The sequence below is a fragment of the Eublepharis macularius genome, chromosome 3 (assembly GCF_028583425.1).
Source record: "Eublepharis macularius isolate TG4126 chromosome 3, MPM_Emac_v1.0, whole genome shotgun sequence".
NCBI classification, from domain to species: domain Eukaryota; kingdom Metazoa; phylum Chordata; class Lepidosauria; order Squamata; family Eublepharidae; genus Eublepharis; species Eublepharis macularius.
Window position 1 is genome coordinate 59,127,351 of NC_072792.1, and position 6,229 is coordinate 59,133,579.

Sequence of the window (6,229 nt, forward strand, 5' to 3'; positions counted from 1 at the left end):
GCCCTTCAAGTATTTGAAGATGGTTATCATATCACCTCTCAGTCGTCTCCTCTCCAGGCTAACATACCAAGCTCCTTCAACTTTTCCTCATAGAACTTGGTCTCCAGACTAGAGATTGGCACAAACAGCAATACAAACTAAAAAACCCCACGAACAGCCCAATCTGCTGTTCACGAACAAACTGTTCATGAGGCCCCATTCTAAACGAACAGATGGTTGTTGCAAGCCTCATTCGTTGCTGTTCATTGCTGTTCGTCAAGCCAGACAGTCTGGCACCTGCAATCAATTCCCTTGGCAACTTAGGCAGGGATTGTCTGAACTCTGTCTAAACTCCTGCTGTTGCCCTGGAAACCCGAATCTAAGCCCAATGTAGCTTGATAGGCAGGTCTTCCTTCCAAGTGTGGACTGGAGCTCCAAATTTGTTACAAGAGGAAAAGACCAGGGGGGAGGGGGGCTCCCAGCTCTGGCTTTCAAGGAGAGACAGCTGCTGTTAGAGAGACAGGGTGAGTGCACTGGAGCTTGAATTTTCTTTGTGTGTGGTGGGATAGGGATCTACCCCTTCAGGTTCCAGGGCTGCTGCCAGGCTCTGGGGAAAAGCTATTATTTATTATTGGTACCTTTCCTGCTGCCTGCTCAGGTAGGGTTTCTGGGAGTGGTACAGTAGGGATCTTGATGGCTGGAGGAGTGCCTGCTGGCCCCCACGAACAATTAACATGTTCGTGAACAGTATCATGTATGTCAATGTTCATTGTTCGTTATTCGTAGATGGCAACAAACAATGAACACCATGTTCAGGTTTTTTTTCTGTTCGTGCCCATATCTACTCCAGACCCCTCACCATCTTCATTCTCCTCCTCTGGACACATTACAGCTTGTCTATATCCTTCTTAAATTGTGGTCCCCAAAACTGAACACTAGGGGTGTGCAAAGGCACTCTGTTTCGTGTTTCTTGTTTCGGGTTTACCCGAAATAAGAATCTGTTTCGGAAACAGCAAAACCCGAAACGGCTAGCCATTTCGGGTTTAGCGTTTTGGGTTTGTTTCGGGTTGTTTCGGGTTTCTTTCGGGTTTTTTCAATGGGGAAATGCCTCCGTCTTCCCAGACGCCTGGGGGAGGCATTTTCCCACCAAATCAACCCAGAATTGGTGGGGACCTTCCTCTAACTCCTCTCTAACAACCCCCCAAGTTTCAGACCGATTGGACTTTGGGGGGCCCTATCCTCGCATAAGAAAGGGAAGGGTGAGCATATTGTTAGCTTGCTGCTGCTCATCTTCTTCTTCATTATTTCCTATGGGGAAAAAATGAAGAGTCAGGCTTCCTTTGCCAGGGGTGGCATTTTGCATGCAAAATGCCCCCCAACCCTCTGGGGCCCTTCTCCCACCCTTCCTCCCACCCCCACCAAGGCTCAGCCTGCTCCCACTTGGGGGGGCATTTCATGGCCTCCCCAAGTAGGTGCTCTTTTCTCTACTACTTACAGCTGGGGGAGGCTTGTCTTGCCAGGGGTGGCATTTTGCATGCAAAATGCCCCCCACCACCTCAGGGGCCCTTCTCCCACCCCCCACCAAGGCTCAGCCTGCTCCCACTTGGGGGGGCATTTCATGGCCTCCCCAAGTAGGTGCTCTCAGACCCCAAAGTCCACCCCTTACAGCCCCACACAAACCCAATTCCCCCCAGCTGCCACACACAGACCCAAATCCTCACATTAGCCCCTCACAGACCCAAATCCACCCCAGCAGCCCCACACCCATAACCCCAGGAACAGGCTGGCAAAGGCCAGCCCTCTCCCTTTGTTCCCTATGCTGGGAACTTCTAAACTCTCTTTCCCTGGGCAATTCTGCACAGCCCAGGGGTGCCACAATGGTGGGCACACTTCTGAGTGCCAGCTGGTCCCTGTGAAAGAGCACCTGAACCGCAGACACCCTCCCTCAAATTCCCCCACCACCTACAGAGATGGCTGGCCAGCCAGCCCCATTGTTCCCTAAGATGGGAACCAACTGCACAACAAAGAATAAAACACAAACAACACAAAATAAAGTTTTTTAAAAATTATTTTCTCCCTTTCAAAGTACAAGTAGGCAAAGCATTATGACACATTACACCAGCAATCTCCCACACAGAAAAATAACACAACTCACTTAACATCAGAGAATCACAAAGCACAATTCCTGTCAAAAACACTTTATTTCTTGAACAGCTTTAGGTTACACAGCAGGGGGGCACACCAAAGGGCATTCCAGCATTCCAAAAATAACACAACTCACTTAACATCAGAGAATCACAAAAATGCAATTCCTGTCAAAAACACTTTATTTCTTGAACAGCTTTAGGTTACACAGTAGGAAGGCACAACAGGGTATGATAGCAGTGTACTACACAATACAACCCACTTCACCGTTTTTGACAGCAATTGTGTTTGGGTGATTCTCTGATGTGAAGTGAGTTGTGTTATTTTTGTGTAGTACACTGCTTTCATGCCCTGTTGTGCCTTCCTACTGTGTAACCTAAAGCAGTTAAAGAAATAAAGTGCTTTTGACAGCAATTTTTGGGGGGATTCTTTAATGTGAAGTGAGTTGTGTTATTTTTGTGTAAGATACTGCTGCCATGCCCTTTGGTGTGCCCCCCTGCTGTATAACCTAAAGCTGTTCAAGAAATAAAGTGTTTTTGACAGGAATTGTGCTTTGTGATTCTCTGATGTTAAGTGAGATGTGTTATTTTTCTGTGTGGGGGATTGCTGGTGTAATGTGTCATAACGCTTTGCCTACTTGTGCTTTGAAAGGGAGAAAATAATTTTTAAAAAACTTTATTTTGTGTTGTTTGTGCTTTATTCTTTGTTGTGCAGTTGGTTCCCATCTTAGGGAACAATGGGGCTGGCTGGCCAGCCATCTCAGTAGGTGGTTGGGGAATTTGAGGGAGGGTGTCTGTGGTTCAGGTGCTCTTTCACAGGGACCAGCTGGCACTCAGAAGTGTGCCCACCATTGTGGCACCCCTGGGCTGTGCAGAATTGCCCAGGGAAAGAGAGTTTAGAAGTTCCCAGCATAGGGAACAAAGGGAGAGGGCTGGCCTTTGCCAGCCTGTTCCTGGGGTTATGGGTGTGGGGCTGCTGGGGGTGGATTTGGGTCTGTGAGGGGCTAATGTGGGGATTTGGGTCTGTGTGTGGCAGCTGGGGGGGAATTGGGTTTGTGTGGGGCTGTAAGGGGTGGACTTTGGGGTCTGAGAGCACCTACTTCGGGAGGCCATGAAATGCCCCCCCCAAGTGGGAGCAGGCTGAGCCGTGGTGGGGGTGGGAGGAAGGGTGGGAGAAGGGTCCCAGAGGGTTGGGGGGCATTTTGCATGCAAAATGCCACCCCTGGCAAAGGAAGCCTGCCTCTTCATTTTTTCCCTATAGGAAATAATGAAGAAGAAGATGAGCAGCAGCAAGCTAACAATATGCTCACCCTTCCCTTTCTTATGCGAGGATAGGGGAACCTGGTTTGGGGGGCCATAACATGGCCCCCCAAAGTCCAATCGGTCTGAAACGTGGGGGGTTGTTAGAGAGGAGTTAGAGGAAGGTCCCCACCAATTTTGGGTTGATTCGGTGGGAAAATGCCTCCCCCAGGCGTCCGGGAATACGGAGGCATTTCCCCATTGAAAAAGCCCGAAAGAAACCCGAAACAACCCTAAACGTTTCGGGTTATTTTGTTTCGGTTAACCTGAAATGTTTCGGGTTTCCCAAAACGTTTTGGATAACCCGAAACAACCCGAAACAAGTTTGTTTCGGGTTTCTTTCGGGTTTCAGAAACCCGAATTGCACACCCCTACTGAACACAATACTTTAGGTGAGGTTTAACCAGAGCAGAGTAGAGTGATACCATCATTTTGTGTGATCTGGACATGATGCTTCTGTTGATACAGCCCAAAATCACATTTGCCTTTTTAGCTACCACATATCACTGCTGACTCATGTTCAGTGTATGGTCTACTGAGACCCTAGATCCTTTTTGCACATACTACTACCAAGACAGCTCTACAGAATGCAGCTCTATAGGTGAAGCTAAGCAGGTCAGTCTCTGACCTTCTAAAAACCAGAGGCAAGCTACTTTAGGTTCCTGGAGGAATAGCTGCATTTCAGCATTAAAATACTAATATACAAAGCTTAACCCTGGGCCCTAATGAATCACTTGGCAAAAATAGCTTTAAGAGAAAAATTTCTGAGTGATGTTTTTGAGGAGTCTGTGTGACTATTTACTTAATGCTGTGTCACATGAATATCTTCATAAGGCTTTTGCACATACAATTCTATGTAACATGGGATTCTTGGCAGAGCTTTAACACGCATCCCAGTCCTAGAATGGGGACTTATTTATTTATTTACTTTATTTATACTCCATTTTATTTATATCCCACCTTTCTCCCCAATGAGGACCCAAGATGGCTTATATAATTCTCCTCCATTTTCACAATAACCCTGTGAGGTAGGTTGAGAGTGTGTGACTGGCCCAAGGTCACCAACAAGTTTCAGCACCAGAGTGGAGATTTGAACCTGGTTCTCTCAGATACTAGTCCAACACTAACCACAACACCACACTGGTTACCTGGTAAACAGAACTGTACTTTTGCATCTCGATTTATTGGGAATATCATTTATCCATAAACACTCTGGCCCAACTTACAGACACCTGGGTTTGCAACTTCTCCTTGTCTCTGTCAGTCTGTTTCCATAAAAGTAGTTCCATAAGAGATTTTGGTTGGCAATCTCTGCTCCTCTGCCTCCACCTCCCACAATTTCTACCAGGCAACTTTGATCATTCATTCATAAAGTGATTCATTCATACATATAGTCATCACTGTGACTAAGAGGTGATTCAGGCATTAAATAAAATCGTGGTTTAATTCGTTTGGGAGTGTACCCCTTCAGACTGCAGATGAGGGCATGTTTAAATGTCCTTCATGTAAAGGGAAAAAAAACCTTTCTGCACACAGAAAACAAGCACATTAGAGGAAAGGCTTGGCTGACAACTAGCTTCCCACAAGCAAGGATTATGTTGTATATGATAGGACATTAACAGTACAATCCTAAGAAGAGTTACTCCAGTCGGAGACCACTGAAATCAATGGGCTTAGGCTGGAGTAACTCTGCTTAGGATTGCACTGTAAGTCATGCAGTCTCCAACAAGTCTAAGGGTGCATATGGACGTACTTGATTTCAATAGTGAGCTTGCTGTAGGAGTGCACTCACTGCTTATCTGAGATTCGTGCAGCCTTCTTGAAGGCCCAGCTTGAGAGGAATTTATTTCTCTTGAGCAGAAACCACATGTGCACAATGCTGATTAGCTGGCCCTTATCATGAAATAACTGCCCCTTCGTTATCAGGCAGGATTTCAAAGTTTAAATAAACAGTGAAAAAGGCTTTATTTTTTAAACAAACTTTAAAAAGGATAATGCTGGATGAGTTTGGCGGGGGAACAGGGAGAAGATAATCTGCCCTGAGCATGTCTGGGCACTTTTGGTACTGACAGTATATGCGTGTTTGTTGTGGATGTGATCTAATGTTTACAGAACAGGTAATCAGCAACTGAACTTACCTTGCTGATTCATATGCGATTTAAAATCTGCATTCCTAAAATGAATAGTATTGTGAGAGGTTTCGTGTCCATGCGGTTGGAAGAAGTTAGCACAACAAATTGTGAAGCTGCCCTGTTTATTTATTTACTTTGTTTACAGAAGTAAAACATACAAAAATAAAATAAAAGTGTACCCTTCCTTCCTACCCAGTGGGGACCCAAAGTGGCTTACAATGTTCTCTCCTCCATTTCAACCTTGCAGCAAACCTGTAAGGTAGGTTAAAATGTGTGACTGGCCCAAGGTCAATGAGCAAGCTTCTATGGCAGACTGAGGATCTGAACCTGGGTCACACAGATCCTAGTCCAGAAGTCTCCAATCTTTTTGAGTTTGTGGCCATTTTGAAGGGTGGTGGTGAATGCCATCCTAAAATAGCTGCCACAGGAGGTAGAGTCAAACTCCAAATGACTGCTGCAGGATGTGGCGCCAAACAGAATGCCTCCCTTCTTGCAACTTCTGGTAAGAAGAAAAACTTGAAAAGGCCAGCGAGTGACTGGAAACTGGCAGGAGTCCGGGGGTGGGGACATGGGATGACACTGTCAGTGATGGTATGACATCACACCTTTCTACAAATTTCTGGGAATTTAGGCGATCGCTAGAGCAGACTGACATTACTTCCAGTCATGTTCATG